The sequence below is a fragment of the Rhincodon typus genome, chromosome 2, assembly GCF_021869965.1.
Source record: "Rhincodon typus isolate 14 chromosome 2, sRhiTyp1.1, whole genome shotgun sequence".
Lineage (NCBI taxonomy): Eukaryota > Metazoa > Chordata > Chondrichthyes > Orectolobiformes > Rhincodontidae > Rhincodon > Rhincodon typus.
This window is the reverse complement of record NC_063333.1, coordinates 45,030,953-45,043,464: the sequence shown is the minus strand read 5'-3', so window position 1 is coordinate 45,043,464 and position 12,512 is coordinate 45,030,953. Positions and strand designations below refer to the sequence as shown.

The following is a 12,512-nucleotide window of genomic DNA, read 5'->3' as shown; positions in this document are numbered from 1 at the left end:
CAGCAATGGAGTACAACCCTAGAACAGGCCATCACCATCAATCAACACAAAATCAAAACTAAGAAGAGACACCAACTACAGGAGAATCTCACCAAACTGATCCACCACAAAAACAAGAACAGCAACAAACCGGGCACATGGATAAGAAACCTATCTAACAGACAACTCGCAGAAATTGAGAAAGATGTCCTGTTACGTGGACTAAACTATAACCACAAAGGTGCGAACAGAACAGACTTCATGGCTGCTCTGGAGAATACATTAAAAGACAACAAACTCACGGACGAAACATAACAAGCCATCCAACAAACTATAATCCCCACGCTACACAGAAGGAACAAAGGCGACAACCTGAACACAGCAGAGAGAAAAGCACTAGATAAACTCCGGAAAGACAAGAACATCATAATCCGCCTCGTGCTCCCACGAGGAGCTCGAACAGTTCATCCACTTCACTAACACCTTCCACCCCAACCTTAAGTTCACCTGGACCATCTCCGATACCTCTCTCCCCTTCCTGGACACCTCTATTTCCATCTCTGGCAACCACCTGGAAACCGATATCCATTTCAAGCCTACCGACTCCCACAGCTACCTAGAGTACACTTCCTCTCACCCACCTTCCTGCAAAAAGGCCATCCCCTATTCCCAACTCCTTCGCCTCCGCCACATCTGCTCCCGAGATGAGGCATTCCACACCTGGACATCCCAGATATCCTCGTTTTTCAAGGACCACAACTTCCCCTCCACAGTGGTCGAAAACGCCCTCGACAGTGTCTTTCGCATTTCCCACAACTCATCCCTCACACCCCCCTCCCCGCAATAAGAACCAAGAGAGAATCCCCCTCATCCTCACGTACCACCCCACCAACCTCTGGATCCAATGCATCATCCTCCGACACTTCCGCCATCTGCAATCCTACCCCACCACCAAAGACATTTTTCCCTCCCCACCCTTATCTGCTTTCCGGAGGGACCACTCTCTCAGTGACTCCCTTGTCCGCCCCACACTCCCCACCAGCCCCACCACCCCTGGCACTTTTCCCTGCAACTGCAGGAAGTGCTACACCTTCCCCCCTCACCCCCATCCCAGGCCCTAAGAAGACCTTCCACCATCAAACGATGTTTACCTGCACATGTGCTAATGTGGTATACTGTTTCCACTGTTCCTGTTGTGGCCTCCTCTGCATCGGGGAAACCAAGTGGAGGCTTGGGGACCGCTTTGTGGAACACCTACGCTCGGTTCGCACCAAACAACTGCACCTCCCAGTCGCGAACCATTTCAACTCCCCCTCCCACTCCTTGGACGACATGTCCATCCTGGGCCTCCTGCAGTGCCACAACGATGCCACCTGAAGGTTGCAGGAACAGCATCTCATATTTCGCTTGGGAACCCTGCAGCCCAGTAGTATCAATGTGGACTTCACAAGCTTCAAAATCTCCCGTCCCCCGACCGCATCCCAAAACCAGCCGAGCTCATTAGCTGCCTCCCTAACCTGTCCTCCCACCTATCCCCTCCTCCCACCTCAAGCCCCACCCCTATCTCCTACCTACTAGCCTCATCCCGCCTCCTTGACCTGTCCATCCTCCCTGGACCGACCTATCCCTCCCTAACTCCCCACCTACACTCTCCTTTACTGGCTGCTACGCCACCTCCTTGACCTGTCTGTCTCCTCTCCACCTATCTTCTCCTTTATCCATCTTCTACCCGCCTTCCCCTTTATCCCTATTTATTTCAGAATCCCCTTCTCCTCCCCCATTTCTGAAGAAGGGTCTAGACCTGAAACGTCAGCTTTCCTGCTCCTCTGATGCTGCTTGGCCTGCTGTGTTCGTCCAGCTCTGCACCTTGTTGCCTCAGATTCTCCAGCATCGGCAGTTCCTACTATCTCTGTAACATCATAATCCTACCAGCAGACAAGGGGCGCATGACCATCATTATTAACAAACCAGACTACATTAAGAAAGCACAGACATTGCTTGTAGATACAACCACTTACCAAAAGGAGGTAAGTGCAGCTAGGTAATAGGATCACCCAGACACTGAAGCGACTAATGAATGCAGGGCAGATAACCAAGACAGACTTCACGAGAATGAAACCAGAAGGCACAAACACCCCCCGCTTCTATGTACTTTAGGCAGTCCATAAACCAGACATCCCTCTCAGACCCATTGTTTCCCTACCAGACACCCCTTCACACAAACTGGCCCAGGACCTACACAGAGCTTGAAACATCTAGTAGACGGATCACCTCATTCTATCCACTCAACCCAAGATTTCCTCGATACCCTCAAGAACATAAAAATCAGCAACAACAAGATTACGGTATCCTTTGACATCAAAGCTTTATTCACATCTATTGACATCCCACTAGCCAAAGAAACAGTGGCCACATTACGAGAGGAAACGGCAATGCAGACCAGCAGCTCCATCAGCAAGGACAACATACTTAAATTACTAGACCTCTGCCTCACCACACATTTTGTCTTTAATGGTCAAATATACAAACAGATCAACGGTACACCAATGGGGTCATCCATCTCAGGACTCCTCGCAGAAGCAGTCATGCAAAGACTAGAACACACCACCCTTCCCCACATTCAACCTAAACTGTGGATCCGGTACGTAGATGAAATATTTGTCATTATTAAATGCAACAAATTAGAAGAGACCCACCACCTCATCAACAACGTATTCACAGGGATTAAATTCACAAGGGAAGAAGAAACCAACAATCGTCTTCCGTTTCTGGATGTTAAAGTAGAACGATTGACAAACTGGGAGTTCCAAACCTCAGTATACAGAAAAGCAACCCATACAGATCAAATCGTCAACTTCCACAGCAACCACTCCAACGTCCATAAGCAAAGCTGCATTAGGACACTATTTAAATGGGCCAGGACACAATGCAACACTCCAGAACTACGCTGGGAAGAGGAAGAACACTTTATACAAGATCCTTTAAACGGATATCCCCGCAACTTCATCCACAGATGCGTACAAAACAGACAACAGCAGGAGGAAACAGTACGACCTAACACACTGACCACACTGCCCTACGTCAAGAACATATTGGAACTGACAACAAGACTCCTAAGACCACTAGGAATCATGGTGGCCCACCAGCCCACAGCCACTCTACGACAAACACTCTCAAGGATTAAAGGCCTCATTCCCACAATGTGCAGAATGAACGTGGTTTACAAAATACCATACAACGACTGTCACAAACATTACATCGGACAGACAGGAAGGAAACTAGCCATTGGAATACACGAACATCAGCTAGTAGCAAAACGGCACGATGAACTCACCTTAATATCAATACGCTCAGACAATGAAGGCCATCAGTTTAACTGGGACAAGGTAGCCCAAGCCAAACATAGACATGCATGGGAATTCCTAGAGGCATGGTTCTCCACCCATAAAGCAATCAACAAACATATAGAATTGGACCTCATATACAAACCCATACAGATCAAAATCAGAAATGACACTACTCACCATAACGGACTGGACAGTATTAATTTCAAGCGGAGTAGAATAATATTGCTTCATCGGAGGCTCCACTGATGATGTCACCAAGGATGGTGATGAAACATCTGAACAAAAACAAGCCAGCTCGGTGAGCAAGTCAACAACTTCATCCACACCTCAAGCTACAGATCTTTGCCAAAACTTTAAATTTCCGACTGTTGTACTGTGGGAGAATTACCTGGTGCATTACAGCGGGGTCTGCCTGATGGCCAGCTGCATGAGAATTCCAGATGCTCAGGTACTATCATATCTTGTGTACTGCTGTAGAATGCTGTAAACTCTATTCCTTTGACTCTGGCCTTGTTTGTATTCGCTTCTATTTACACTACAGTTGGTGTCTATGTCTTTAGCTATCTAGGCCATATGCTTTGAAATTCCAAAACCACTCCTTTGCACCCACTTTTCTTCCAAGTCCTTTAAAACCCACAACTGTTCATCCAAGATTCTGTCACCTTTTCTAACATCTTTTTTATCTTGGTATTTATTTTTATCAGATTACTCTTGTGTAGCACTTTGAGATGTTTTGTTCCAGAAGACATGGTATAACTCAAATTCATTGTTGATGTAAGAACCGAGATAACTTTTTCAATGGTGTTGAGTATTACAGACCAAAGATAGTATTTATTCAGATATTTCACTGATGGTACAAATCTTTTAAAGCTTTTTTTAACATCTGGCTTAAATGGGAAAATAATTTTTAAAACAGATCAAAATAATTCTCGCCTTAAGGAAGGAGTTCAATCCAATTTAATCATCCAAACAAAGTAAAGTCTAATGCTCAGTACTGCATGTTGTTGCTTAAGTGATTCAAGGTATTCTTCATCACTGTCTTATTTGCAAATCCATTCTAAACTTGAATTTGTAACATGTTGAAGTTTTTGAGGTCAACAGAATTAGGTAACAATTTTACTTTCTGAATTATGAATTCTTTTTGATAAAGCAGAATTCTTTTTATTTATGTGAATCAGTGGAGGAAGGTGGCAACATGGCAATTTTGTCCAGCTTCTACTTATTTTAGGTAGAATAAATGATGCTAATTATCAGGAACATGGAAGGCAGTGGTATTGATGATGGCAAGCTAGATGGAGGGAACTAATTCAGTTGAGATAACCTCCACTTCAGCCAGGCTAAGAACAGTTTTTTTCTGATGAATCGAATATCAATAGCAACCCACAATGCTATTGTCTGAATGAATTAAATGAATGAGATGGTGAATTGAGAGGATTCAGGAAAGGATGAATTTAAGGCATTAAGAGGAATTTTGAGAATGTAGTGCAGCCGAGCAATTTAGGTAAATATTAACAGGGTGGGTTTGAAAAAGACAGAGAACTTAACAAATGTAATGGAGTGTTAGTCATTAGAATGACATTTGGGAGAATTTTCTTGAAAATAAACAATAGTCATATTTTAATGCAGTCACAACAAAATCAGTGAATTAATGGAACAGACAGATGTTCATGGATTGATATAATAGCATTTAAAGAAACCTGGTTGCAGAATGATCAAGAATGGGAATGAGCCTCTCTGCTCCTATGATGCTGCTTGGCCTGCTGTGTTCATCCAGCCCTGCACCTTGTTGTCAAGAATGGGAATGAAGTCGTCCATTATTGCTGAACTTTAGAAGAGATGAGAAAAACAAAAAGGATTTTTAAAAATTCATTCATGGGATATGGGTATCACCAGCTGGGCCCGTTCATAGTTGCCCTTGAGTTGGCTTCTTTAACTGCTACAGTCTATTTAGCATAGGTAGACCCACAATGCTGCAAGAAAATTTCAGGATTTTGAGAAAGTACAGCAACATATTTCCATGTCTGGAAATGAACAACTTGCAGGGAACTTGGATGATGATCCCATGTATCTGGTGTCCTTGTCCTTCTAGATAGTGGTGGCCTTGGGCTTAGACGGTACCGTTTAAGGCAGTGGTTCCAACTGTTTTAGTGTCAAGGTATACTTCAATCAGACAAACAGTTCCACAGCACCACCACTTTTTCAGCTGATTTGACAGTATAAACATCACATTTCCTTGCATCTATTCTGGTTATGGCCTCACTAGAGAGGTTTGTACACAAGCTTGAAAAAAGGATCAAATGCATAAATGTTTGAAAACCATCAGCAAAAATACACTATCTTTGACTGCAAGCACAGGTACATTTTCAAACTCTGTTCAACTCAACTATTTCTAACTATACATGAACAACTGATCAAAGCAAAACACAGTGCAGAGTAATTTACTGGATAAATGGGACACCACAGTGTGACAGTGTACTTGGATACTTTTTATTCAAGGAGAATTGAGGAGAGGACCACCCACGAATCTTGCTTCACTGACAAGTGCTCCGTCCTGTCGTTGTTCATGTACAGCAGTGTTGAAAATGCTATCTCCCAGATGTGGAGGTGCCGGTGTTAGACTGGGTTGGACAAGATCAGAAATCACACAACGCCAGGTTATAGTTCAGGTTTATTTGAAAACATAAGCTTTCGGAGGGGCGATGCTGTTGGACTATTACCTGGTGTCATGTGATTTCTGACCAGCTCCCAGAGGTAAATTGTCACAAACGACAAAGGTACAGCAGTAGCACGGTCAGAAATTGTCAGCTATTCTATAAGAACATAAGACCATAAGATTTGGAGAAGAATTAGGCCTTTCAGCCTATCAAATCTGCTCCGCCATTTTATCATGGCTGATATGTTTCTCAACCCGTTCTCCTGCCTTCTCCCCATAGCCTTTGGTCCCCTTACTAATCAAGAACCTATCTATCTCTGACTTAAATACACCCCGACTTGATTTCCACAGCCTTCTGCAGCAATGAGTTCTACAGATTCACCACCCTCTGGCTGAAGATACTCCTCCTCATCTCACCTAAAAGTTTACCCTTCACTATGAGCCTCAGTTTTCAGGTCCTAGTTTCTCCTACAAGAGGAAACATCTTTTCCACGTCAACTCTGTCCAGGCCTGTGAATGTTCTGTAAGTTTCAAGGAAATCACACCCTCATCCTTCTCGGATCCAGAGGTCCTCAACTGCTCCTCATATGACAAGCCACAGCTACATGCTTAACTTCACACTTTCCCACATTTGTACTCCATCTGTCACTTCTTTGCCCATTCTTCTAGCCTAAGTCCTTCTGCAGCCTTCCTGCTTCCTGTCCCTCCACCTATCTTTGTGTCATCTGCAAACTTTGCAACAAATGCCCTCAGTTTATTTATTGTCCAGATCATTAATGCAGAACATGAATAATTATGGCTCCTGTGCTAGTCACCAGCTGCCATTCTGGAAAAGACCACTTTATCCCCACTCTCTTGACTGCCAGAAGTCAGAGACTGACAGGCAAAAGGCGTATTCACGTACTACAGTCAGCCAAAACGTGTTCAAAGACCCGCTCTGATCTTCAACTTCATTAATCGTAACTCTGTATTCCTTTGTTTTAAAACATCAGCTTTTGTGACGAATCAGAAGACAGTGAACTAAATAGATCACATATGCAGTCATAGTCTTACACCCTTTTATAAGGGCAGTAGAATTTGCAGTTCTCTTGCAGTGCTTTGAGATGTTTGAATAGGAGACTGCATCATCACAGCAGCATTTGTCATTGGTGATGCTAGTGGAAACATCTCGAGTGAAACTCCTGCCAAAGGCTCAGTTTTGACTTGAAGCTTTGAAGTTAATTTGTGGTCAGAATCGTCTCATTCTTCCCTTGAATTTTAATATTCAGCTCATTCGAGTGGCTGAAAATGTCTACGAGATTTGCCAGCTTAGCCCACCAATAATCAGCAGAAAATAACTCTTTACAAGGCAGTTCAGGCATTGTTGATAACACTGTCAGTTCTCTCAAGAGCTCATGAACACAGGAGAGAACCTTCCCCCATGATAACCATCACACCTTGGTGTGTAACAGTAAACTCTGATGCTTGGCCCCCATCTCTGCACGCAAGATAGTGAATAGGTGTGATTTCAATGGCCCTGATTTCATGTAATTCACAATTTTCAAGTCTTGCTCTAATACTACAGCCAACTCTGGTGGCATTGTTTTGGCTAAAAGAGGTTCACAATGGAGGATGCAATGGGTGATCTGAAAGTCAGGAGTTTGATTTACCTTCCTGATAGATTCTTTGATTTTCCCCATCATGGAGGCTACTCCCATCAATGCAAATGTTCCAACACATGGCCCAGGTAAGTTTGCTTTCCCTCAAGTAGGTATCTTACTTGAAATACTACTCTACGAGTCGTATGACTCAGTAGCTTCTTACAAAAGTAAAGATTTTCCTGAATGGAGTTCCCATCAACATACTGAACATTGACCAACAGCTGGCAGTGTTCACCTCTAGTGCTGGAGCTGTCGATCTGCAACTCAAGATCCCACAAAGAGCCAGTTTCTCCTGTGGCACCTCCTCACTATTAGCTGGCATATCGTCAGTTGACTGTTTAACTGTATGAACAGCGTAAAATTTTGTCAATCTCTTTTGCAGCATGAGCTCCTCACATCACACACACAATTTTTTTTTACAGGTAGGCATGATTAAGGTTTTGGCGGTTGTATGATGTTTCTTTGATTTTTCTTCTCTCCAAGCTCAACCACCAGGTAACTCGCCTCTTGAGTTTAATCCAATACCCACTCGCACTTCAACAGATGTTGGCTCTGTTTGATGTTTTGTTCTCTGAAGCTCTTGAAGTACTGAAAGTGTTTGTTCACAAGGGATAGGTGTTTCATCAGTAAATGGCATCCTAGTTTGTACCATTGGAGTGTTTGCCAACTTCTTTCTGCAGATGAGATATTCAGGTAGGAGACAAGCAACATCTCCTGTCCGTGACAATCCAAAGGCAAAATAGCTCTCATTACACTCGCTTCAAATGTTTCAGTGACTGATTTAGCAGAGGAATTGCCTCTTTTGACAAGAAACTTATCCACTTCGTCTTTGAAACTAAGACTTAGATAAGTGGTGTAAGTAAAAAGAAAAATCCAAAAATGTTCACTTTAAAATCTGTGCTAACATGGAAATGTATCTAGGCAGGCTGGCAGGCCATTTCAGCCATTTCAGTTGCATGCCCCTTTACTGCATATGCCCAGTTTCTTCTCATAGTGAATGTTTGATCCTCTGCATGTGCAAATGCTGAATGTTCACATATGGTAGGTGCTGAATTTCCTGCATGCACAGCATCAGAAGTCACTACTCAAGGCGGAGCTGCTCTCGAGAACTTGCAGCACTCTACTCATGTTGCCATGTCACAGTAGTTGAAAACTGAAGGAGCCATGGCAAATTTCTGTAGTACATCTTTTGGAGGGTACGTACTGCTGGTACTGAGCATTGGTGATGGAGGGAGTGAATATTTGTGAATGTGGTGCTAATCATGCAGACTGCTCTGTCCTGGATCAGATCATGATTCTTGAGTGTTTTTGGAGTTGTATTCATCCAAGCAATCCATCTGGCTCTTGACTTGTGTCTTGTAGATGATAGACAAACTTTGGGCGTGAGGGGGTGAGTTAATCTGCAGAATTCCTAGACTCTGTAGCAATAGTTTTTATATAGATATTCCAGTTGTTTCTGGTCAGTGGTAACTCCCAGGATGCCAATGAATGTTAAGGGACAATTTTTAGATTCTCTTTTGTTGGAGGCAGTCATCGCCTGGCATATGATTGGTGCACATGTTACTTGCCATTTAACAGCCCAAACCTGGATAGTGCCCAAGTCTTGCTGCATTTGGACAAGGACTACTTTAGTAATTGTGGAGCTTCAAATGGTGCTGAACATTGTGCAGTCATCAAAACAGTCCCAATAGAGGGAAGGTCATTGTTTTAGCAGCTGAAGATGGTTGGGCCAGGACACTACCCTGAGGAGCTCCTGCAGAGATGTCCTGGAGCTAAAATGACTAACCTCCAATAACCCCAACCATCTTCCTTTTATAGGAACAAATTACTGCAGATGCTGGAATGTGTAATGACAATAACAAATGCTGGAGATCACAGCAGGGCAGACAGTATCCATGGTGAGAGAACAAACTAATATCTTAAGTCTAGATGACTTCTTCAGAGCTGTCGTGAAGTGTGAAGGGGACAACATTTATGGTATAGTTTTGTGGGGGTGGTGTTGGGATAATTGGTGTAGGGTGCAGTTGGAGAAAGATGTAGATTACGTGATTAAGTTCTGGACTTAAAATTGAGTTCAACACCTTTAAATTGTGAACCATTTCTTCCCTTTCTTTTAGCTGATTATCATGTCCTCCTTCTCTCTCTCTTCCCCCCCCCAACTCCCAAGTCTAGTTACTGTCTGGTCTGGCACGAGACACACCGTTGTTCTGCCATTCTCACATTCTGATCACGTTCTCACATCTGAACAATCAGAATCTTTTCTCCAGCAGCACCCTACACCAACTACCCCCACAATGCCCATCACCCAAACTATAGCATTATTGCCGTCCCCTCCACACTTCACTTCAGCTCTGATGAAAAGTCATCTAGACTCAAAATATTAGCTTGCTCTCTGTCAAGGACACTGTCTGACCCGCTCTGATTTCCAGCATTTGTTGTCTTCAGTACATCTTCCTTTTATACCTGGTAGGACTCCAACAAGTGGAATGTTTCCCCCTCCTGGATTCCTACTTACTCAAATTTTGCTAGACTGACTCGATGCCACATGGTCAAATACAGCCTTTCTGTCAAAGGCAGTGAATCTCCCCACCATACCGAGTGTTACTAAGCAAGTTTGCTGCATGATTGCACCGATGATGACATCTGCCATCGTTGGTGTGATTGCTGTACTGGAGCAGTTTGACTAGGGGCATGGCACATTCTGGAGTGCACTATTGCCGGAATGTTATCAGATTCCATAATCTTCGCAATATCCATTCCCTCCAGCCATTTCTGTACATCACATGGAATGCATCATATTCTCTGGAGACTACTTTTGTGATGCTGGAGACCTCTGGAAAAAACCAAGATAGATCATCCACTCGGTACTTTTGGCTGAAAATTGTTGCAAATGCTTCAGCCTCATTTTTGCACTAATGTGCTGGGCTTTCCCATCATTAAGAATAGGAGTATTTGTATTGCCACCTCCTCCAGTCAGTTATTTTATTGTCCATCACCGTTCATGACTGGATGTAACTGCACTGCAACACTTGTGTCTTTATCCTTGGGCTATCAAAATCCTTAGCTCTGTCTATCACTTGCTGGTCCTACTGTTTGGTACACAAGTAGTCCTGTTTTCTAACTTCAAGTTGACATCTTATTTTTTAGGTATGTCTAGTGCTGTTCCTGGCATGCTCTGCACACTTTGTTGAACTAAAGTTGGCTTGGTGTAAATGGTAGAATAGGGATATGCTGGGCCATGAGGTTCCAGATTGTGTTGGAGTACAAGTTCAGCTGCTGCTGATGCCTGCAGTGCCTCATGTTTGCCCAGTCATGAGATTCTGCTTTTAATGATGATGAGATAAATAGAGACAAAAATCTTAGTTTGTAAAATCAGGAATTAGATTGGCTGGATCCAAGAAACAATAATGGATGCAGTTTACAGGTTCCCTTGCAGCACTTGCAGTGTGGGGCAGATCATAAATCATGCAATAAGTTGCAGGTTTTAAGGATAATAAAATTTGGGTGTAGAGGTGAGTTTCTTTAATTTTCATATAGGCTAGGCAAACTAAATTTGCAATAGTTTTGTTGGGGACAAAGTTCATAGAATACATACATCGATTTCCAAATCATTTGCTTAATAACCTTTCACTGGGAACTTTTTGGAATGACCAATAACAACAGAACAGAATTTTATATTGCGTTTGACAGTGATCTAATTAAATACCAAATTTAAATCTTTAATCTGAAGATCTGAGGGATGAGATTGTTAATGTAGATTGTGAAACTAGATTTAAAAATACGATAGCAGATAGGTGATGTTAGAAGAATTAATTCATAGTTTGCAGCAATTATGCATTTCTTTGAGGATTAAAACACTGATCAAAAGATGATCTAACCACGGCTAACAAGCGACATTAAAAGAATATTAAATGAAAGAAAGACTATAATACTGCCAAACATATTAGTAAATCTGAGGATTCAGGTGATTTTAAAATTAAACAAATGCTGACAAATGGATAAAAAATGAGATTAAACTAATTAAACATGTTGTAAAAACTTCTCTTTCCCTTTTAGTTTACATACCTAGAGATTAGTGAAAGTAAACATCAGTCTATTAGAGGCAGAAACGCAAATTATCATGAGCAATATGGAGTGCCAGAAATATTAAACAAATAATTTGGATTTGTCTAAGAGTTTGAAAAAAGTGATGTAGAAGTGACAAAAACCAAGGATCCACTCAAAGTGAGGAACCTTAGGATATTGTATTAATAAAGAAGTTGGGCTGGAGAAATTAATAGAACTAAAGCCAACAAGTACCTTGGACATGACGCCTGCACCTTAGAACTTTAAAAAAGATGGCTACAGAAGTAGTGATTGCTCTGTTTTCAATCTTGCAACATTCTGTAAATTCTAGAACCATTTGTGGCAATTGGGAAGTATCAAACAGTGCCATTATTTGAGAAAGGAGGGGAAAAAGGGAACAGTAGGTCCGGTGGCCAAAGTCAACACATAGTAATAAGGAGCATCATATTTGATACATGTAGATTTTTTTTTTTCCTGAGGATGTGATTGTTAGGGTGCATCAGGGAATTCATGGATATAATCTGTTTGAATTTTCAAAAAGTATGCAAGTAGTAGTTAGATAAAATTAAGGCGATTGGGGTAATATACGCACATGGATTTAGGATTTATTAACTGGCAGAAAACAGGCTAGGAATAATCGGTCATTTTCAGTTTAGCAGTCTGTAAATATTGGGGAGCTACAAGGGTCATGGTTTGGGCCTGAATTATTTACAAGCTATATTGATGACTTAGATCAGGGGCTAGAGTATTAATATATTCATATTTGCCACTGATACAAATTTTCAGTGGGAAAATAAGCTGTGAGGTGGACACAGAGGCCACAAAAGT

At 42.3% G+C, this 12,512-nt stretch overlaps 1 protein-coding gene across 3 annotated transcripts in view; it reads left to right on the top strand.

The window, feature by feature from the left end:
• The window catches only part of nmt2 (N-myristoyltransferase 2), a 57,518-nt gene that overhangs the window by 42,756 nt on the left and 2,250 nt on the right, over positions 1-12,512 (top strand). The window lies entirely within an intron of this gene.